The 25,555-nt window shown below is 35.9% G+C and overlaps 1 pseudogene; it reads right to left on the bottom strand.

Moving 5' to 3' along the window:
* LOC109060107 overlaps positions 1–25,555 on the bottom strand; it is a 95,700-nt pseudogene that overhangs the window by 15,189 nt on the left and 54,956 nt on the right.

Below are 25,555 nucleotides of genomic sequence, written 5' to 3'. Positions count from 1 at the left end.
AATGTTCTAATTTTCTAACTGATTTTTAATATACAAATAATATAATAAATATAAGCATTATTATTATTAGGAATGTTTTATATAATTTTTATTTAAAAATGTATTATTTTATGTATTTTTAATTATAAAATTGTAATGATTTTGCCTTTTTTAACTATAATGTGCACTGATGAATCTGATGAGTCTTTCACAGTAAGAAACATTTAGTAACTGTAGAAGTTAATAAAGTACACTTAAATTATTTTGAATGACTACCGCACCGTAGCACTCACACCTATCGTTATAAAGTGCTTTGAGCGACTGGTCCCAGCACACCTAAAGGACTGCCTCCCACCCACACTCGACCTACACCAATTTGCCTACCGTAGCAATAGGAGTACAGAGGATGCAGTATGCACAGTGCTGCACTCTGTTCTCACACACTTGGACAATAACAACACATATGTACGGATGTTGTTTGTTGACTTCAGCTCAGCATTTAACACCGTCATTCCCTCCAAGCTGACCACAAAACATGGAGACCTGTACATTAACACCTCCCTCTGCAAATGGATTATGGACTTTCTGACCAACAGACCTCAGTATGTTAGGTCAGGCCACACCTGCTCCTCCACCATCACACTTAACACCGGGCGTACCACAGGGCTGTGTGCTGAGCCCATTCCTCTACTTCTACACCCATGACTACAACAATCCTCATCAATGATCCAACTCCATCATTAAGTTTGCAGATGACACCATAAAACCGCCCAACGCATCACAGGGACAACACTTACTGCCATTGAGGACATCCAGAGAAAACGCTGTCTACGTTGAGCTCGCAGCATTCTTAAGGACTCCTCTCACCCTGACCATAGACTGTTTAACCTCCTGACCTCCGGGAGGTGCTTCAGGAGCCTCCGGACAAGGACCAGCACATTCAGGAACAGCTTTTTCCCTACAGCTGTCTCCTTACTGAATTCTGCCCTCTGACACCCCCCCCCCCCCCCCCACCCCACCCCACACACACACAACAAACACACACACTTCTCACCCCTCCTCAACACTACACCTGGTTTACAAACAAACAAACAAAAACAGTTCACTTGTTATTACTTGCACTGCTCTCTGTTCATCCAGAATACTGAATAATCCATTTGCACACTGGAATATTTTTCTGTGCACCTTTTTACTGTCCATTGTAAATTATGTTCATATATTCATAGTTTCTGCTTATAGTGTACATACACTTATTACATAATCCATCTGTATAGTATGTTCATAGTACACCTATCTTTATATAATGCCGATAGTATTTAAAAATCTGTAAATTATGTCCATAGTACTGCCTTATTTGTATATTTATTGTACATTACAGTAACATATTGTAGACACTGTATATCCTGTACTTACTGCTTATTGCACTTCTGGTTAGATGCTAACTGCATTTCGTTGCCTTGTACCTTACATTTGCAATGACAATAAAGTTGAATCTAATCTAATCTAAAAATTATTTTCCCACACAATCATTTTTGAACATGTAAACCTTTGCTTTTGCATTTAAGTATTACATTTGACTTTTTTTTAGTTACTAAATTTTCCTTATTGTCAAAGATGTGTCAGTGCATAATTTTATAATTCTAAAATGTATGATTGTCTCCTCTTGAGGTTTCAGATAGGTCTCGATTCTACAGATATTACTATGTATCCTGGTGAAAAGTGCAATGTCATGCTGAAGCTCTTTACTTGTGTTTGATTTTCTGAAATAATCTGAAACCTGGAGAGGATAGAAACCTCAAACGCTAGGAATTGATTTTAAAATCCATTTTATGGTTTTCAAAGCTCTCAACAATCTAGTGGCTTCGTTTAGATTTCTTAATGTCTGGTGAATTATGTTTCTAGCTGAATCTTGGCTCTAATCTCTCATCTAAATTGCTGAACATCTCAAAACTGAAGCAGAAAACGAGCAAAAGAGCCAGTATTTATTCTGAACAAGATTTTGGAATGCAAAATCCATAAGTGTGCAAACCTTAAAGCTCAAATAAATATGCAAACATATAATAATTAAATATAATAAAAAAATACACATATTTAGGTTTTTAATTTCTATGTATTCTGCATTTTTCTTTGCATTTGCTAACTCACAGATAACAGGGAACGTTCTCTCAAAAGTTACGAGCAACCTTCAACTTTAAAAGAGCATCTGTTCAAAGTTATCTAGTTTTTATGTTTTAGTTGGACATTCGTCTAAAATATTTCACGTTAACACCCTTTTCAGAATGTTCAAGAGAACACTCAAACCTTCAAATGTAACGTTCCCAAAATTGTAAAATAGAATGTTCATTTAAAACGTTGTGGCATAACTAACATTTAATCAATTGGACGTTTTGAACATTCAGAGAACTTTTCTAAATAATGTTTTCATAACTTAATGGGAACGTTAGCAAACCTTTTTTTGAATGTATTATTGTCAGATGTGCTAGACACAATAATGTTTTTTTGATTATTTTTATTATGCTTCAAAGTTGCTTTACTGACAACTTACAGCTTTATTAGTGCTACTAGATTCGCCACAACAATCATCACTATGATGTGGCAAATGAGAGTATGTACAGTACCTTTAGTATGGATCGGTGGAAAAACAGCGCCAGCAGCTGAACCAGGTCATAGTGCACATATCCTTCTTTCTTTTCTGTGCCGATGATGTTGGGCGGATGGTATGGCTTCTCCTCGTTGACTTCAGGTTCTGGTTGAATGGGAAAAAAAACTGAACTGGAAGAATTCAAATTGATGACAATGGTGACCTGGAGAAAAAAAAAAACACAAATTATTTATACCTATATTTAAAGTAATAGTTCACCCAAAAATTCAAATTTGCTAAAAATCTCCTCACTCTCAGGCCATTCAAGATGTAGATGAGTTTGTTTCTTCATCAGATTTGGAGACATTTATCATTACATCACTTGCTCATCAACGGATCCTCTGCAGTGAATGGGTGCCGTCAGAATGAGAGTCCAAACAGCTGATTAAAAACATTACAATAATCCACAAGTAATCCACACCACTCCAGTGCATCAGTTCACATCTTGTGTGGCATTTTAACTGCACTTCTGGCCAAAATCCATAATAAAGCTTCCTTCAGTGAAAAAAAAAAAAAAAAAAAAAAAGTCCATCCCCTGTTGCTTTCTCACATCAAAATCCAGCCACATTTGTTTTGAACGGTTCTGGCTTGAAAATGGTGCATGATTTGTGCAGATTTCTCTCCTGATTCAGACAATGTGACTTTTTGAGTATTCTCCAGATGTAAACTGATGGACTGGAGTGCTGTGGATTATTGTGATGTTTTTATCAGCTGTCATTCTGACGGCACCCATTCACTGCAGAGGATCCCTTGGTGAATGCAAGCAAATGCTACACTTCTCCAAATCTGATAAAGAAACAAACTCACTACATCTTGGATGGCATGAGGGTGTATAACTTGAATGTATAACTGGGTCTGCACAGAATCTGTGCCTCCAGAATTAATTTCTACAGCATTCACTGAAAACAAACGCTGACCTCTGTGTACACGATGGCCGTCATCCAGAAACGCTTGCTGGGCCGGGGAACAGAGAGCATCGCCCACAGGAAGATGAGGATGGGCAGCACCAGTGTTGCCATGGAAGCCGAGATCATGTGGTTGAGGATGATGACCAGGTAACAGACCATCTCAGAGTGCGCCACCAGCAGGTTATAGAGAGGCGTAACACAGCTGGAGCCCGAGCGGCTGCGATTTATAGAAAACGCTCAGAGTTCTCCAGCTCCTCATCATAGAACATTCTGGATAACAGCGCAAAAACAGATCACATTAAATGAGCGGATGCACGCAGTCTCTTACCTACAATTCACACTTCTATTGTGCTCCAGTTCTGCTGGTGATGAGCGCACCAGCAATATTTGTATATTAGCAATGTTGTTATTGTTAACTAAAACTTAAACTGAAACTAAAATTAGTCAAATATTTTTGCTAAATAAAATACATCAAAATATATATTAAATGAAAAATATTACAGATATAAAGATATAGTTGTTAGAGCTAAGATGACAAGCTACCTAAAATGAAATGACAAAAGCACATTATAAAATTACTAACTGAAAACTAAATCTAAAGCTTAACTAAATTTAAAAGGCAACTAATTTGAAATAACTTTAAAACAAAAACTAATAAAAATGACAAAAGCTCATAATAATTAATGGGATAAAGCCAAAACCAAAACTAAAGCTTAAATAAAACTAAATTACAACCATTTAGATATATCTTAAAAAACTAAAACTAAAATAAACAAAATAGCACATCATAAAATTACTAAATTAAATAAAACAATCTAAAAGACAACTACTTAGAAATATTTTTAAACAAAACCAATAAAAATGACAAAACACATAAAGATAAAACTAAAATTTAAATAAAAATAAAAAACCAACCATTTAGAAATATTTTAGGAAACAAAAACTAAAAATGACAAAAGCTCATAAATTACTGAGATAAAAAAAAAAAAAAAATACAACTATTTACTGTAAAAATATTTTTATAACAAAAACTAATTGAACTGACAAATGCAAATAATAAAATTACTATCCATTTAACTAATTGCAAACATTAAACTAAAACTAATAAATTACTCAAAAAAAAAATCACTGAAAATATATATATAAAAAAAAAGCTAATTTCAAAATATTAAAACACTACATATATAAATAATAGTAAAATAACACTGGTTTTCAGTAAGATGTGTGATTATTGGGATATTTTAGCACACTGACACAACACACCTAACAAAATAAAATGAAATAAACAATTCAATTTGAATGAACAATTAAATAAAAAATATAATCTAAACAAGATAAGCTCTAAATAAAACAACTCACTAGCAGAACATCACTTCCCGTCAGACCGTCAGATCTGTGGTCATGGAGGGCAGCAGAGGGTCGTCCAGGTCGGATCTGCTGTCAGGCGTCATCAGCATCAGCCGTTTGTCACTGTCACTTTCGTCCGAGCTCACAGACAGACGGAAGAACACCACGGCTTTGCTGTAGGCCGGCACGCAAGCCACCGTACGAGTTGTTGGCGTCTTCTTCTTCTGTGAAAAAAAGACCACCGACCAACCACGTCCGCACGCACTTCCTCCGGTCCTGATGATTCACATTCGTCCTGTCGGATCGGCTGTTCACTGTCCTCATCTTCAGTAATGCACTGCTCTTCTTCTCGATGCTCCTGCACACTCCAGCTGAGGAAACTGAACATCCTTCAAATGCTTCCTCTGGACCCATTAAAATCCTGTGTTGGACTTCCTCGACTCCATGTCTTCTGTCCAGTTCTATTTCATGTCTCCTGTAGCTTCCCGTCTGCTGGCTCATCTGTTCTTTTCCTCTATGCTGGCTCTTGTTGCTTCTTCTTCTTCTTGACGGCTCTTCTGTCTTCTTCCTGTGTTCACTTGTCCGCGTCCGGGCTCATCCGTTACTCTTCCTCTGCCGGCTCATTCTGTCTCTTTCCGCTGCCGGATTCATAATCCGTCTCTTCCTCTGCCGGCTCTCTGTCTCTTCCGCTGCCTGGCTGCATCCGTCTCTTCCTCTTGCTGGCTCTTCCTGTGCTATCCCTCTGCCGCCTCATTCTGCCGTCGGCTTCCTGTGTTCACTCTCTTCTTCCTTTCACTTCCTCATGATCTGCTCTCTTCAGGTTTTCTACCCTCTGCTCAGGATCCGTCTCTGCAGGGTGCCCCTCTTCTTTCGCCCTGCACGCTGTTCTCTACTTCTCGTCCTCGAACCTCTGTCTATAAGTGTCGGTCGGTTCCTTGTTGCCGAGAGAAACAGTGTGACACACACTGAGTAGCTTCACTAAGGGGAAGCAAAACACTAGAGCTGATGAGTTCCAAAACAATCACTGTAAAACTTATCATCAGTCTTATCATCCTGTGAACAGTATAACAGTCTTAAGACATTCTGGACCGTTTGAAGGTATTGCCGATTGAAAATAACACAGCCCCCAGTACCTGGCTAATGGCTCTTCTACAAAAATATGCACAAAATGGACGATAATATTTTATTTATTTTTTACTTTTCAAAACCTTTGTATATTTACTTTACTGAAATATTCTTTTTCTTTAGGAGTTTTATTCATTTCTAGAAGCATGATTGATGTCTGTATACATCATAAATGTTTATTATGTAGGTAATCCAATCATTTTTTTAGTTATGTACAATAATAAAAACAAAGGCATTATATATATATATATTTTGATTTATGAAAATAATGTAGTATTTATATTAATAGAAACATGATTATTATGGCGGTTGCTGGTGTATTTACTCTGATTAAATGGTAGGTTACGACTGTTTTCTGTCCAGCTAGAGTTTCACTATGATGGTATTTATAATACTACATAATGAATGTATTCATAATATCAATATTGGTAAAGAATTGCATTACATTTTTAATAACAAATTTCATTTGGTTCTTTCGTAATGAAATATTATACTTGATGATATTATATGATGGCATTATCATGATTGATAATAATAAATTCAACTATTATTTATAGTCATTTGATACTATATAAACATAATAACATAGTGTTAAAGACGATTATTGTGTTATTGTGTATAACTAATAAAAATTATATATAAAAATCTATATCATCATTAGTTATATTTAAATAAATTATAAATCTTTAGTATTGTTATTTAGTCTTTTAGGCATTGTAGCATTTTTCTTTGCTGTTGTTCATTTATCATGGTAAACCTGTTTAACTTTTTTTTTTTTAAATGTAATGCTGAAATCAAAACAGAGAGCTGATGGGAGTGTGGATGAAGATGTGATGATGAGGGGGGGAGAAGATGTGCATGATGATGAAGAGTCCAGCACCTCGGACAAAATGACGCTGCTCCGCTGTTCCGCAGAAGGAGTTGGACACTGTCCAGCCATACATTTTGCGCAGCTTGGGACGAGCGCGCGTTCGCTGGTTTGGGGAATATTTGAAGGCATGTAGTCACAGGGTCATCAACGTGGATGGCGGGGGGGAAACAGCATGGTGGCTTCGGTAGTATGCTCTGCTGACGGATAGGAGCTCGGCTATGACATGAAGCAGAAATATCATGCAATGAGACGGAATGACAAGAAGTGGTGGAGTGAATTAGAAAAAAAAAAGAATGAGGTTGCCAAGTCTCCTGATTCTCAAATGTTGCTCCTGAGATAAGAAAAACTTTAAATATCATGAATGTCAAATGTCATGAAAATGATGTCAATGCAAGCTTCAGCAAATCTTAACACTTCCCTCTTTGTACTAATTTTGTTTGTTTTGAATCTTTTTGAACGATGGTAGATGTGCGCTATATAGTAGAAGCGGCGTAAGTTTTCTCGTGATACTATTTCTTGCGTGAGATTCACTCTATGGAGCAGTTAGATAAAGGCTGAATATCAAAGCTTAACGTCGACTGCGCTGGACAAGCTGGGCGCACTGCGGTCTCTGGTCAAGCGAAAGGAATCCGCAGGTGAAAACGGGTTGACTGTGGTCGATCTCGTGCCCCTGCGGCCTGCTCGCTGTTTGAGCAGGAGTCCTCCCTCACTGAGTCCGGTCCAGTCCAGATTCACGAGATCTCGTTTAGTTTCCCATCTGCTTCTGGGAGTACACCGACGGGATGCTCTCAGCGGGACGGCACGTTTCCCTGACAGGCGAACAATACCGTGGATCACGATCTAGACCAGACATCAGCTAAACTGATTCATTCTATAGATAGACTGTAGTCATAAACTTTTTGGTGTATTTTTTTAAAGACACATATTATTGAACTTAAAACGTTGAATAATTCAAGATTTTCTTTTTTGCAATCATTTGCCATCATTAGATTTAAAATATATGTTGTATATATTATAGAGCAGAACCTTCTTGACTTCTCTGTCAGCATGCACGCGCTCGATGCGCAGAACGAGTGGAGATGGCGATGTATTCTCTGCAGACGGAGTTCAGCCACTTGGTGACGCTCTCACGGTGGTCAGGAACAGCACCCAGGGAAACTTCGATGATGTTGAAGACCATCTTGATGATGTGGTCTACAGGAAGTGGAAAGGTTAGTTTTTTGGTTTGGTTGAAGTTGATCGTGAACAGGAAATGAATGCGCTCCCATGAATCACACCTGGTCCCGTCCGTTTTGTCTTCCTCTGAACTCTGACGGGCTCTTCTCTCAACCGATCTCTATCGCCACATGAGACTATGCACACCACAGGAAGTCCCGCTTATCAGTGAGATCAAATTTATAACTATGGCCACAGCTTTCAGTTAAAGTCTATTTCTACTGTAGTTATTGCGACTTTTTATCTCCAATTCTTTATATCTCAATTCTCTCAAGTTTGTTTCTTATAATAACAATTCTGGGCAAAGGACTAATGAAAACTAGCGTTCAGGATAATTTGGGTACAATTTGACATTTATGAATGGTTGATTAATGTACACTGTCCCTTTTTGTGAAATAAAGAAATAAAAGAAAAAGAAAAATGTCAAAATTAAAAGATAACTATGTGTTTTTTCCTTACAATTCCAAGTTTTCATCTCACAATTCTGACTATTTTTTGTTTCCACCATGAAAAAAAATAATTACAACTCATAATTCAGACTTTATTTCTGACAAATTCTAAAGAAAGTTAAATGTAGGGAAGAGGTTGGTTCGTATGGTTATAAATCTTGATGTATTGATAGTAAAACTCGAATGAGAAATTGATCGATTGACATCTGTAGTTCAGGGTTTATGCTCTCTCCTCTTTTTTTTTCACCGGGGAGCATGAATAAGACCTTATGAAAAAGGCAATCGCAAGGTAACTGATGATTTATCTCATAATGTCACAACGTTGAATTTCACACAATTCTGATTTTGTTTTTTCTGGAATTACGCATTTATTTTTATCTGGCATTATGGAGTTATTTTTCACACTACGCAATACTGCTTTTATGTCTCAACAACTTCCTTGAATAATTGATATGGTCGAAAGGGAACGTTTGATTGGTGGTGGACACAAGCTGGTCCATCATTGTTTCAGATTGATAAAAGATTGCTCGTACCTTCTTTCTTCTGTCTTTTTCATGCCTGTTGCCCGGCCATCACTCTGCTTCCAGAATATCGACGCTAGCCATTTGCCTCTTTACTTTCAGGGCTGTTTTAGAGTACAGCAATTCCAGGCCTGTGATACACAAACTACAGAACATGTTAAAATTTCATCTATTAACCTGACTACGTCGTAAATAGTGTTGCACAAGGACGTCAAACACACTGCAAGTAACATGTCAGCCATTTAAGGAAGTCAGCGTTGAAATTTAACTCATGATTCAAAAATCTGTCCACAACAGCCATATATTACATGTACCTTTTAAACCATGCATGTGTGTGTTTAACCCCTGAAAAGTCTGACATTTGACACACTGGAGAGACAAAGCCCACACCTCCACAGGAATACCCACAATGAATTACAAAAACAACTCTCTTTCACATCCAAATCTTTGAAATCCTATTGCATGTTTTTGACTTCGTATACATGGTGTACTGACATGTTTGTATTTCCTTCAATTGGAGTTGTTGAATCCAGGTTAAACAATATGAAAAATGGGAAATTCACTGTCAGTAAATGTTTTTGCTCCACTAATAATCTGAATGATTCGTGGAACAACTTAGTGGTAAAATGGTTTGATCGTTTTTCTGGTTATTTCTCAAATGCAGTGGAGCAAATTCACATCAATTCATAGCAAATAAACAACCTTCCAGGTAAATACAACAGAAACAAGACAGTGAAATGACTTGGAGAAAATAAAAAGTACCTTCCCAAAAACCACCACATTAAACAATTAAACAAACACCCTAAACCATCCATTTCCCATGTCCATTGCATCCTCAAAGATTTATTTTTTTTTTTTACAAATAATCATGACTGGAACAACATGGAAATGTGAAATCTTAACAACACTAAAACCACCATCAACAAACACAGTAGGATGAAACACAGATGAAACGTTCCCCGCGGGTGGTAAACCTTGCATCGCCCTGATTACAACTACTGCAGAACCGTTTTGGGTCAGTTTAATGACAGATCTGGCCCAAAGCCACGCGGGCCCGAAGCAAACTTTCTGACTCGCTCGCTGAGGAGGAGGAAAAACACAGTTAGCAAGTCACACGCATCAGTGTCCTGAAGCCGCTTTCAGGACAGTTACAAACAATATAACAAGCACAACACTGCCCCCCCCCCCCATCGAACAATAAAGCACAAGTTTGTCCAAACTAAACAGTATGGGATAAAACCGCCGCAAAAGAACATGGCCCCTTTCCAGGAAAAAACCTGGTTGCTGTTTGGGGAATGTTTATTTGTTCATCGACTTCGAATCATAATTGAGAGACGTATTTGCATTGCATTTTATGTTTTGACCATAAACACTAAGCATTTAAATATTCATCTTACTCATCGAGCTGACCTGATACTGGGCGAAGTCAAGGGGCCTAATGGTGAGATGAGTTATGGACTCCTAACCCCCCCATCAGTGTTGTGGTTTTTGAGTCTCAGGTCCCGGCAATACCCCGACTGAGCCATAAAAGTCTGATGGATCAAGATAATTATGCACAAACATAAAACACATATGCGAACTGAGTAGAATAAATGTTAAGTTGGACTCCAGAGAAGTCTCAATCTGATTTTCTTCTGCAGACCAGCAGCGGTTCACTCACCAGGAAGGCTGCTCTCTGGGCAGTTCTTTGGTTATCCCCCGCAATTCTTTCTGTTCTTCCCCTCTTTCATCTCCTCTTCGCTCGTCAGTTTCAAAATGGTAAATAATCACCACTTTCACCCCTGAGAGAGGCAACGCGAGGAGCAAAAAACAATTATATAAAATGGGCAATGGGAGGAATAAACGTTTTTGAGAATTGCATATAACATTCAAACAGTTGTCATGACTAATCAATTTAAAAAATACCGAAGTGTTGTATGTATCCGTACTGACATAAACAGGAAAATACTAATGAATTCTTGACCAAACTTACCATGAATCTCTAAACGACCAACCCTAGTGCAAACTTTGTTTTTAACGGGGCATAACAGTTAGCATGAGTCAGTATTTGTTAATAGCTAGACATAAAAAAAACAAAAAAACCTTAGTAAGATTCTTGCACATCCCATTTAGGCATTTTATAAAATGATTGTTTATTTTTTAGGTATACACTTCAATAAAAACAGAAGATCAATCATCAAATAAAAAATCAACAAAATGAGTTTTAAAAAATACCATATCCCATATGAAAGTCGGTAAAATCTGAAATAATAAAAATACAACTATTTATGCCAGTAAAGCTATACGCGATGGCATAAGAACTCGATTTTGATAAAAGCAATAACACTGTCCGGTGTTCTTTGAACAGACGATTCTTAAAACTGTGCAAGAAATTTGTAGAGCATGCTGGAAAGCATACTCATACAAGCGACTTTAACCCCAGGAGCCCTAAAATCTCCTGGTAAAAAGGACAAGTTTTCTATATCATCGATTGTTCTATTCGCTGAGTGTCTGCTCTCTTTAAAGAAGAAAAAACGTCCACTATTTCACTTGTCCACACTTATTAGACATGCTTGAGGGCCACAGTAATGCTGTAGGATGGCTGAAACAAGGCCTGTTTTGTTCCAGATGTAAAACTTCAGAGTGTTTCTCACAGTGGATCTCAGATGAGAAGCACCAAACTCCCACAGACGGAGATGGCAAACAATAGTTATCAGTGAGACTCTGTGCTGAAACAAGGCCTGTTTTGTAGAGTCTCCCTCTGTATTTCACCTCATGTTCAACCCGTGTGTGTCGTTCTCTCTGAGCTCTACCACACAATAACATTTCCAACTACAACCAGTCACTCACACTCAAACTTCAATCCATACACACACACACTGTTATTCACTAAACATTCATCCAGTGTTTGTCACCATTTATTCATTAGTCTATTATAGCAGGTGAACAATTTGATTATCAAAATAAAAGCTATTTAGAACACAAACAATCCATTGTCTGATCACCTGGCTGATATATCAGACTCAGAACGCCGGACAACTTTGACTAAATGTGATGACAAAACGTTCTTAAAGCAATGTTTATGGAAGGTTCTGATTACTTTATTAGTATATTAAAACGTTTAGAGTAACGTTCTGAGATCAACACTATGATATTATTTGAACTTGAATGTTTTTGCAATGTTGAGAGAAAACAACATTCTTGTGACATTTCTAATAAACGGTTTTTGTAACCTTTAAATAACACTAATTACCACAAGAAAACGGGACGTTTTACGTTCTTAGAATAAACGTTCAAATCACGTTATATTTTTGGTGAAATAAAGTTTGTGTAAACTCTGTAACTTTATAATTTCATTTCAAAACAACGTTCCCACGTGGTTTTTATAACCTAAATGTGTCACCTGTAGGTGTTCAGACGCGATGACGAACACACGCGCACACCTGAGATGATGATGATGATGATGATGATGGTGAAGGTCTTACCTCCAGCTGCACGTAGGCTGAGGGGAACCATCCCTTGACCCCGTCCTTCTCTCCCTCCCACCAGCCTCCGTCCAGAGCTTGCGTTATTCTGATCAGCTCTCCAGCCTCAAACTTCAGTCCCTGCTGGTGCTGATCCCCGGTGAAAGCGTACAAACTTCGACAAAACGAGCCCGACATCATGACTCGATGAATCAGATCTCCAAACTGTCTCCAAATGGTAAATCCGAATGATTCCGAACTCGTCCGAGCGCTTAAGCGGCGTTCGTCATTCTCAGGGTCTGTGTGACTGTGATGTGAATGCTGTGTGGATCGCAGCGAGTGGCACTGTAGTGAACACACCCCCCCACCCACACACACACACACACCTCATTCACTGCATTGCCTCATTCCGAAAAGCCTGATCTGTGTCTCTGAGCATCAGTATCACTGCGACTGTTCTCAGATGAAATGTGGGGATGCCCATGAGAGCACGAGCTGCTCATCACCGTCAGGTTGCTCACAGTTAGGGTAACTTTTAATAATTCATTAAATCAAATACTGTGAATTAAGTAAGACGTTTCTTAACATATGAAGTTTTGCATATGTATGTGCATGCATGTAGCCTATCAAACATCAAGTAACTGAATGCATTCAACCTGCCTGCATAAAAGAAACGCGATATTCTACATTTGCATTGGATTTCATGCACTGATTCTTGAGTACATGGGTAAAATTGGCTGCAACACTGAAGAAAAACAATATTTATGAAATATTAGCTATAACATTCACTTCAATATAAATGAGTTGAGAACACGATGGATTCAAACTGACTTCAGCTCCATTTCACTGTTGAATTAAAACGTGTCAGAAACCTTTAAAGTGTTGACAAATGTCCCATATTCTGCACATCACAGCCTTTTGTCTTTCTAGTCCTACTCGCTATTAATAGGCTATGATAGGGTGAAATGAAGGAAACTATCTAAAGGGTGTGATGTGAAGGGTCTTCGTGGTTATAGTGTGTTATTAGGTACTTTCCTGCTCGTGGAATGAATATTCACTCCTCTGCTGGAAAACTCCAAATGATGTAAGGAACATTTACAGCTGCAGAGAGAAACCGAGTGGAATCATTTGGTCAGCTGCTTGTCTCCCTCTCGTGAACAGATAACTGTGGTGTTCGTGTGAAATACAGCACGAGCTCTGAACATCCTGAAGTGCACTTCTTGTGTTACAGAGCGTTACAAACAAACAAACAAAGTCGGGCTGTACGCACGGTATTGTATGAAAGCCCGTTTCCGCCACGAAAAAAAAAAAAAAAAACTTTCTTTCACAACTGTGAGCTTATATCTCGCAATAGTTCTTTTTTTTTTTTTTTTTTTCCTTTTGTCGGACAGAATAAAAAAATATATCAAAAGGCTAATTGCGACTCTTTTTTATCTTTACAGTACTGATTTTTTTTCTCAGAATTAAGATTTTACTTCTCGCAACTGTTTATTTATTTATTCATTTTTAAATAAAAAATAAAAAGGTAACTGTAACTTTTTATCCCACAATTCTGACTTTTCTTCTCAGAACTGCAAGTTTTTATGCAGAGCAGGGTTACAAATTGTAGTCCGTTACTGATTCTTTTAAACAAATTGCATGATACAAATTGTAGTTAGTATTAACATTAATTCATCTTTACTGACACTGGCATAGAAAATACATCCTAACAGATAATACTATACATTCACATATCACATAATAAAATACACAAATAAAATACACACACACACACACACAAAACTTTTTTTTTTAAAGTTTGGGGTCGTTAAGATATTTTAATGTAAAAAGTCTCTTCTGCTCACCAAGGCTGATGATTTACTTAATCATAAATACAGTAATATTATGAAATATTAATGCAATTGAAAATAAATATTAACATATGTGACCCTGGACCACTAAAACAGTCATAAGGGTCAATTTTTCATACATTATAAGCTGAATAAATACGCTTTCCATAAAGTGCTGATATGGTTTGCGTTATGAGGACAATATTGGGCTGAGATAGATGCAACTATTTTTGAAAATCTGGAATCTGAGGGTCAAAAAAAATCTAAATACTGAGAAAATCACTTTTTAAAGTCTGTCCCAACTAAAGTCCCTTGCAATGCAATATTACGTATGTGGTGCAAAAAGTAGGGTGTTTTTTATATATTTAACGGTGGGAAATTTACATAAAATATCTTGCATGGAACATGATCTTTACTTAATATCCTAATGATTTTTGGCATAAAAGAGAACTAAATAATTTTGACGCCTATAAATGTGATTATGTTTTTTGTTTTTGGCTATGGCTACAAATATACACCCAGCAGATTCGTTAAGACTGCTTTTTGTGCTCCGGGTCACATATTTAGGTAAAATGCCATGTACATTTTACTTGATCTTAAGCGTTTTCAATGCTACAGCGGCTAGTGAAAAAAACTAAGCGTTCTTACATAACACTACATGACATGAGCTAAGGGTGGTGCTAGAGGGGTGGTGGTGTTCGTATATAGAAAATGATGACGTGGGTGCAATGGGTTTGAGGTTACTACAGAGGCAGTCAACAACCATCAAACGGGTGTGTTGGATACTAACACACACACACGGGTTCGTTTGCGAGTTGCTCCATGGGATTCCTCAGTCCTCCTCCTCGCAGACGGAGCTCTCACGGCTCACAAGCTATTGGACTGAAAACAGCATATGGCTCGCTCTGACAGCACACGACTAGACAGCACAAGAAACTACGCAAACGAAACTGGACTGATATTTACACATACTCCACTATAAATAGTAAATGACGACAGTGGGTTCTTCAATCCATACCGCGTAAAAATGTAGGGAAGCCTGTTCTAGGACTATAGGAAGTTTGTGTTTGTGCATTTTTTGCAAGATGCACTTTTTTTACCACCCACCCAATTTTGAACTTTTTACTACAGAAATCAAGACTTTACATCTCCACCAAGTCGTTTGTTTTTAGAACGTACATGTTAAAACAAATCTAACAACTTGTGTGTATAACGTATATGTAAATACCGACGACTGACGAGAATCTGTCACCGGCGCGTCATGTCTGCACCACATGCAGGAAGTAGTAGGCTCATGAAGAACGTCTCGTGCCGCAGGAGGAACGTAAAGCAGCTTACTGTCCCCAGAGTAATCCCAGCACTCGTTTCTTCCGGCACCTTCACATCCCCCCTAGCCATGCCTTGAAGACCACAGGAACACAGAGATTTGAATAATGCAAATGTTGCGTCTCAAACCGAGTTATATAAGTTGAAGTTGTGCATGTTGCGCAAGCCAACCAGGTCATAGAAACATACGGTGCACACAAAGATTGGATAAAATAATACATAGATTTAGAAACCAGAATGTTTGCCAAAAGCAACCTGTCTTTAGCTGCTAGAGCTATGGATTTTTTTATGGTGCAGGGCAAGACGGAGCAGCTGAACCAAACAGCAGCTAGTGTTCAACAAATGCTGATATAACCACACGGGCCAACACTCTGTGAAAAAAAAAAAAGAGAATTATATAGAAAAAATACAATTCTTATGGAAGTGTACCCAGCTTTTAAGTTATTGCTTTATTCATTTTTTTCATTTTCATGCATGTACTAGCCCTCCATCAAACAGAGCCAACACCACGACCCCTAGTAAACCCTAATTAGATTCTTAATAGTTTAATACGGTTCCACAATAAATCATATAACTGATAATATTATATATTATATATATATATATCCCTAGATATATGTCGTATCTAGTATAGAGAGGAAAAAAAAATGGCAGATTAAATTTAAAGCATGATTCATTTTTAACAAAAGAAAAATAATTATATATATATATATTATTATATATATATATATATGTGTGTGGTGTGTGTGTGTGTGTGTGGTGTGTGGGTTGTGGTGTGTGTGTGTGTGTGGTGTGTTTATCAAATTTTATCACTTGATACAAAAACTTTATAACTCTTAAAACTTCATGGTAATGAAACACTAAATGGAGAATATATATAGTAAAAAAAAAAAAGTGTAAAATTCACGTCTACAGTTAAAAGTAAAAATATATTAAAATTAAAGTAATAGTATTAATATCTACAAGTAATTTAAAAAAGAAATTCTACAATATGTTGAGATGTTCTTTTTTTTTTAAATTTTTATTTGATTCTTTTTTATAACTAACTAAATACATTTAAGACAGAAATGTTAATGATTTGCCTGAGAAGTTGCTGAAAAGTGTATAATGGCAATTCTTTAAGGGATCTTAAAGATACTCACAGCAAAAAAACACGTTCTTCCATTGTGATGACGAAAGACATTGTAAGCTATGAGGAAACATCCCAGGACACGGAGGATATTCTTGAAGTGGCTTGAGCAAGAAGGAGATCGCCACCAAAGAGCAGGACGTAAAAACAGCCACCAGATAACCCATGAGGAGCATGCTGATCCGAGTCGTGCCGTTGCTGGAAGATGATGGTCCAGGACGAACCACGAACAGGTAGGCTGAAACATGATCACCTTCAGCATGTCCTAGGTACGAACCCGATGAGAAGGAAATAACATAACATGAGCGTAACGTTTAAACTGACGTTTGTTTAAATGACCATCCAACTAATAGGATGTGCCAATACTAAACTTCTCAGCCGATTAACGATAACCGATTATATTCAGAAGGATATCTGCCGTACGATAGCTACAGTTTAGTTTTTCTTAAGAAAAAAATCACACCCCCTGTTTAACTAGAGGGATCCCTCTCATTTTGTACAGAATATTAGAGGTTTTAAAAGAACAAACAAAGCTATTTTAATTAAATACGGTTTATTTTGGAAATAATACTCCCACTCAATGTAAAAACTCTTGTATACAACTCAATTGCCCAATGAAGTTTTACATAAAAACGGGTCCATCATGTACAGCTAGATACTTAAAAGTTTTTTTTTTTTCTATAGTTAATTAATGCAACTGTGCACACTGGATAACTCTCCTGAGGTAAAACAGTCTTTGGTGTAAGGTATAAAAGCAAACTTTAAGTAACATGGCTTGTTCCCAAGCTGTTTTATATGGGACGTCTTTCTTGGGGTTGAAAACGCTGACTGATCGAATACATGCGAATGTGATACATTGTTTCAGTAAGTTGGACCTTATCTTTCACCATAACCTTCCGTGATGTGTCATTCATGTTTATTTTGCAGAGGTAATTGTATTAAAGTGGAATAAGTCTCGCGTGCCGGGCCGCTTTAACTGGAAGCCGCAACAGCGATCTCTCACATCAACTGTTTAAAGAGTGCCAAAAATGGCATTATATTGTTTGAATTTTGTAATAAAATGTACAGGATTTGAAAGTTGAGATTTGTTTCTTTATAGAAGTAACAACGCGCACCAGCTCTTTGCTATTTTGTGATGGGAGGTGCATTAGAAATAATGAAAACCAGCAGGTCTGGCAACCCCTGGCTTGAACTACGGCTGATTCAACGGGTCAAACAGAACCCGCATTAACCACAGGGTTAAATCCTTACTAGTTAACTGGGACAGACAAATATAAAAATAAACAATAATGTAAAACATAACAAAATGTTGTGGTGCATTATTATACGAGCAGAGAAAAAAAGTATTTTAACAGTAAAAATTTACACGGTTCTATTTAAGTGGTACATTAAAACATTATTTCAGAGCATAATTTACTGACATTATAAAGAGCCAATAAAATAAAATTGTAATTTAAATGTAATGAATAAGTCTAAGACAATGTGCTGACGGTAGCAGCAACAAGTAATTCTCTGCACATATGGTTTGAAAATAAAATAGGAACTAAAAATTTTTTAAAAGAATATAAAAACAATTTTGGGATTTATTTTAACAGTACAACATTACACTGGTTCCTCACTCTTAATAATAAAAAAATTATATGATGATTATATGACATATAAAATAAAAGTAAAACAATAAAATAAAAGGCTTTTTTATATTAATATTTTGTGTATAAATATAAATAGACTCATACGTTTTATGTGGTTACAGTGCTCACTGTCCACTAATAATCTACGATTGATGGTTGAAAAAATGGAACAGAAATAAAATAATTTAAAACATAATGAATAAAATTAATGTGAGAGGGTAACTTGGACCAAACTTGTTTTTTAAGTGCACAGTGTAAGGTATTTTGCAAACGGGGAAGGCAGCCAAGAATTTATTTGTAGAATGTTGCTTCATGTTCCTATATAGTATCAGACATCCTGCCCAGCATAATTATAATGAGTGGATCGATACCCGGAGCAATTCCTTCACATTGAACTATGGACGCGGTGCTCATTTTCTTTGCCATGCTAAAAGCTCACACAATCGCTTTGAACATGAACTTTAGACCCGCCGCTCCAAAGGTTATAAGTACATCCTCCTGGCTTCACGGCCTGTTTGCAGGACGCTGGACGCTGTGTTTTAGCCACAGGGCCTGTGCTAAGAGCCTCCTGATGAAAAGCGTGAGATGTATTGCCATTGATGGACCACAACAATCAAGCAGCTCGCCCTCCCCTAAAAAATCAATCACCCTTGTCTAGAAAAAAGATCAGTCCATACTTAAAAGCTACTTATTGGGTTAGAGCTCAGACAGAGAGAAGAAAGAGAGCATATGATGGTGCTTTATGGATTTTTCCCATTCTTTCTGCAATGTGATCCATGGAAATTCTTGGAAAGTGAGGGTGAAAGAGGGATCACTTACAGTAGAGTGACTGACATGCAAAGACCCTGAATAAACTTCCTCCTCAACCGTCAGTCCGGTCAGAAAACACAGACGTTCACACTGACAGCAACAAGTGCAGGGACAATATTTCATAGAAATGTGCTGAAAAAATATCTGGGGGGAAAAACACTCAATAGTCTAATATATAAATATTAATAAATGTTTAAAGTGATAGCTCTCAGTTTTATACTGTAATGTTGAATGGCTGTAGTCAATTGGTTTAAATGTTAAGGGGAAAAAGATGCCATGTAAACAGAACATGGAAAAATATACTGTCTTTATGTTGTTTCTACATTGCATTTGAAGATTGCACTGTTGGAATTATTGGCAGTATATAAAAGTATATTTAAACGACTTTAATGTAACGTTGGGATTGAGTAATGTTAAATTGGTGTGATAACTTAATTATTTTTTAATTCGCTTAAAAGCACTATATATAATTATATTAATCTATATATTATATTATACTATATATATATATATATATATATATATATATATATATATATATATATGATTAAATATATATATATATCTATATTATATAGACAGTCATACTACATACATACAAGATTCATATATAGTATATTTATTTTTTTCTTCTCTTTTCAGACTTGATTTATTTTTGCCTCTCTGTCGTAAAGAGACACATTTTAATTTTTGCCAAGTTCCAATTGAATTAGTTAAAATAAAACATTATCATAAGTATTTACAAACTTTATTTTACGTTATTTATCATTGTTAAAAATTGCCAAGTTGCATTTTGATTCATTCTAGTTAAATGATCTGAAATTTATATTATGTATTGATTTTATTAATTTAATTTTATTTCTCCTTTATTTTTCATTCTGTGTAAAGGAGAAATTTTCTATGTCAAGGTTGCATTTGAATTAATTGCACGTAAAGTAACATCCTGATGACAATAGTCATTTACCTACTCTGCATGACTGTAATTTACTGTATCATGTGTACTTTTTTTATATTTATTTATTTAATCTGTTTATTATTCTTTTTTTTGTTGTCCTGAAAGAGAAATAATGCATTGTTTAAGTTTGCATTTGATTATTTGGTAAAAACAAATACAGCCAGGCCTACCTAAAACAAATAAATATTAAGGCAATAAGCCCGTGAAGCCCTGGTTGACAGTGAATTCTAATAACAGCTAAGGGTTGTCTGTATGTGCACGACGCGTTTAAGGCAGAATCCTCAGTTAAAAAATAACTAATTAATCCACCATTTTTTTATTATTAATCCCATTTTTATTATTACATTTTATACTTTTAAAATAATGCTTTTATGAACGGTTATTCCATATACATAGTAAGGTTCCACAGAATAAAAACAGAGCAAATAAAGTGTAATGATACAACATAAAAACAGTATTATAAAACGGATAGTTCCTCAGAAAACAGTTGTGGTTCTATGTGGTTGCCGAGCAACACATAGAAGTAAATAAAAGGTGTATGTTTGTAGTGTAATTACAACAGCTTCGAACATGGCTCAAACCAATCAGAATCAAGGACCGGAACTATCCGTTTTATAAAATACATAATAATAATATAATACTAGTTGTTGTTGTTGTTGCTGATTATAAATTTACTAATATTATAAAATTATTATATCTAACTGGCTTTGAATATCAGACGCGCTTCAAGCTTTTACCACTGCTCCACTGAAACATTAATAATCGCTTTTAGTTTTTCCACACGTTTTTAACCTGCTAAACATCTGCAGTTCTTGATGGATATCAGTGTGAAGCATGAGCTGTAAGTTAAGGACGTCGTTGTTGGTTACCTGCAGTGAATAAGTCTGGTGACGGGGTTGTGAACGCTGAAGGACGCGCGTCCAGGTCTCGGCAGATCTCCACTCCACGTTATCTCCCGCCATCAGACGAACGGCAGCTTTGTTTTCATCTTCAAACACCTGCCTCTGCAGCGACGCACACAGCAGCAGCATGAAGTCATCTACAAGCAGACAAACACAAGAAGCAGAGCAGAGAAGAAAACCAGTCAAGGGTCAGTATGGAGGAGGCTGATGGTATTTTTGCATTGTTCTTTGGTGTTGTCAATCACCAACAAACACTGTATAATTCATGGCGGTCTGTTACTGCGGTTGTCATCAATTTCCATATTTACCCGCCCCCTAAACCTTCACGTTAATAAATAGAAATGTGGCCGGTCAGTTTGCAGTGGGTCGAGACTAAACTAGACTGAAATGGACCAGCATCTTATGGTGATGGTCAAAAGTCTGACTCTCCCAAGTCTAAGCGGATTGATTTAGTTTTGACTGCTTGTTTCATGTTCACGAAGTGCTCTGCATGAGCAGCACAAACTCGAATGTTAAACTGGCAACACAGTACAGTATAAGCATCAATGCCTGAATATTTCTGAGGTATCACTCACAGACGAGGAACCATGGAGCTGGTCTGAGGTGTGGAAATCAGGAAGGTAAAGCCATTTAATGACGTCAGAATCCATCATGGAGCCAGGAAACCTCCAGGGATATCCTACTCTAGAAAGAGAGAAGTTCAGTAGGTTCTAGATCACACTGGGAAAAATGACCAAAATTCATTACAAAACATACAGATGTTATGGTTTCACAGAAAGCTGGACACATTGAGTGGACAGCCAGTAAAGGTTTTGGTACACTGATTATGAACGTAAAAATTCTGATTTTGGATGGTCACTAAGATGATGTTTTATGAAGTGTTACAAAAACTCAAAAACAAGCGCATTTAAATATTTTTTTTTAAAATGTAAACATTTCTAAAAATATATATATACTATATTGTAAAAAATTATTTGTAAAGATTTATTGAGATTCTTACCAGGGAGAGGCTAATTGGAATTGTAATGTAAAGTAAATAAATATGATATGAATAACAATTAGGGCTGTCGTCAATATTTTTAATCAAATTAAAATACATGATATGCTGAACAATTAATCTTACTAATCACATATCATATTTTGCAGATCGAACCTCAAATGCCCCAATAAAACAATTCAAAGACGCTTCATTATTGTTCCAGGGACAGAAGCTTTAATTAGAGACCCACACAGTGGCTTAAGAAGTCATATTTTAATGTTTTTCATTTAAAAAGATTTTAATCACTTGTTCATAATTCCTTAAGACTATTTTAACACCCTTGAGATTCTGCATCAATACTGAATGGGAATCGACTAAAAGAAACCGAGACATAAAGTAAGATGTTTAAAGGCCCAGAGCAAACACACCTTTGCAAGCAGCCGGTGGAATTCCAATGCAGATGAAAGTACTGGAACTGGTGATCATGCAGCGCCAGGAAGCAGCAGTATTGGGCCAGATCTCAGCGATGGCTTTCCTCCGCAGGTCTGTACATCACCACAGCCAGAGCTATAACCGTGCAGCACTGGATATAGAATCCATCCGCTGCCCCATCACATTGATCGCCAACAGAAAAACACACCTGCCACCCACACCGGAACAAACCCAGATGAGAACCATAGAATTATAGATAGAACCATAGCCAGAGAATAACAGACCGATAGAACGATAGAATGATAGAATGATAGAACGATAGATGTAGATAGATAGATAGATAGATAGATAGATAGATAGATAGATAGATAGATAGAAAACCATAGAATGATGACAGATAGATAGATAGATAGATAGATAGATAGAGTAGATAGATAGATAGATAGATAGTAGATAGATGATAGATAGATAGATAGATAGATAGATAGATAGATAGATAGATAGATAGATAGAACAATAGATAGATAGATAGATTAGATAGAATGAGGATGAGAGATAGATAGATGACAGATAGATCAGCTAGATCGACTAGATAGATAGAATAGAAGATGACTAAGATAGATAGATAGATAGATAGATAGATAGATAGAATAGATAGATAGTATGATGCCAGATAGATAGATAGCTATAGATAGATGAGAGTAGATAGATAGATAGATAGATGATTAGATAGATCGTAGATAGATAGATAGATAGATAGATAGATTAGATAGATAGATTAGATAGATAGGAATGATAGATAGTAGATAGATAGATAGGCTAGATAGATATATCGAAGATAGATAGATTAGATATATAGATAGCATAGATAGAACCATAGAATAGATAGATAGATAGACAGATAGATAGAAGCCAGATAGATAGGAGATAGATAGATAGTAGATAGACTAGATAGATAGAACCATAGAATATGATAGACAGACTAGAACAGATAGATAGACAGACAGACAGACAACGACAGATAGATAGATAGATAGATAGATATATAATATAGATAGATAGATTGATAGATAGATAGAAGTAGATAGACTAGATAGATAGAATAAGACAGATAAGATAGATAGATAGATAGATAGATAGATAGATATAGATATAGATAGATTTAGATAGATAGATAGATAGATAGATAGATAGATAGGATAGATTGCAGATAGATAGATAGATCAGATAGATAGTAGATAGATAAGATAGATAGAATAGATACCATTTAGATGCATATAGATATAAGATAGATACTGATAGATAGAATAGATAAGTTAGATAGATAAGATAGATAGATAGGATGATAGATAGATAGAACCATAGAATACGATAGACTAGGATAGATAGAGATAGATAGATAAGATACGATAGATAGAAGTACGATAGATAGATAGATAGATAGATAGATAGATAGCTACATATATAGATATATGATAGATCCGATAGTAGATAGATAGATAGATAGATAGATAGATAGAAGATAGAATGGATGGATAGATAAGAAGGATGCCCATGGATTAGATAGAGCTGATAGATAGATAGACCCTAGAATGATAGACCGATAGATAGATAGATGATAGATAGCTAGATAGATAGATAGAAGATAGATAGATAGGCATAAGATGTGTGATAGATGGATGGATAGATGGATCAGATGGATAGTCCCCCCAGATGGATAGAATAGATAGAAATGATTAGATAGATAGATGATAGATAGATAGATAAATGCATAGATAGATGAGATAGATAGATAGATAGATAGATAGATAGATAGAAGAGCTAGATTGTGATAGATAGGGTAGGATAGATAGGATAGTAGATAGACTGCATAGATGATAGAGCGATAGATAGATAGACATGCTAGATAGATAGATAGAAACAATAGAATGATGACAGATAGATAATAGATAGCTAGATAGATAGATAGATAGATAAGATAGATAGATTAGATAGATAGATAGATAGATCTGATAGTACGAAAGAATTACATGACCAGATAGATCCAGATCAGATAGATAGATAGATAGATAGAGATAGATGATAGATAGATAGATAGATAGATACCATATAGAATGATGACAGATAGACAGATAGATAGACAGATAGATAGATAGACAGAACTGAATAGATGAAGATAGATAGATAGAATGATAGAACTAGATAGATAGATAGATAGATAGATAGATAGATAGATAGATAGATACAAGATAGATAGATAGCATAGATAGATAGATAGGACCATAGCTCAGATAGATTAGATGATAGATAGATAGATAGATGAAAGATGATAGATAATAGATAAGATAGATAGATAGATAGGATAGATAGATAGATAGATTAGATAGATAGATTAGAGCGACATAGATAGATAGATAGATAGATAGATAATAATAGATAGATAGATATGATAGAATAGATAGATAGAGATTAAAATATACATATATAAATAAAAAAATATATATATATACATAGATATATAAAATAAGATTCAAAATTCAGTATTCACCATAGAATGATGCAGATAGATAGATAGACAAAGATAGATAGATAGATAGATAGATAGATAGCTAGATAGATAGATAGATAGAATGATAGATAGATAGATAGATAGATAGATAGATAGATATAGATAGGATAGAACCATAGATAGATGACAGCTAGATAGATAGATAGAGACTGATAGATAGATAGATAGATAGATAAGATAGATAGAGAGAGAGGATAGATAGAGACATTAGATCTAGATAGATAGATAGATAGATAGATAGATAGATAGATAGATAGAACCATAGAATGATGGACAGATAGATAGATGAGGTAGCCCGATAGATAGATTAGATAGATAAAATAGATAGATAGATAGATAGATAGATAGATAGATAGACACCATAGAATGATACAGAGATAGTAAGACAGACAGATAGATAGATGACAGATAGACAGATAGATAGATAGATAGATAGAGAGGGGTAAGATAGATAGATAGATAGATAGATAGATAGATAGATAGATAGATAGATA

The sequence above is a fragment of the Cyprinus carpio genome, chromosome B2 (assembly GCF_018340385.1).
Source record: "Cyprinus carpio isolate SPL01 chromosome B2, ASM1834038v1, whole genome shotgun sequence".
Classification (NCBI taxonomy): Eukaryota; Metazoa; Chordata; class Actinopteri; order Cypriniformes; family Cyprinidae; genus Cyprinus; species Cyprinus carpio.
Note: the sequence above shows the minus strand (reverse complement) of the source record. Positions and strands in the feature narration are given on the sequence as shown.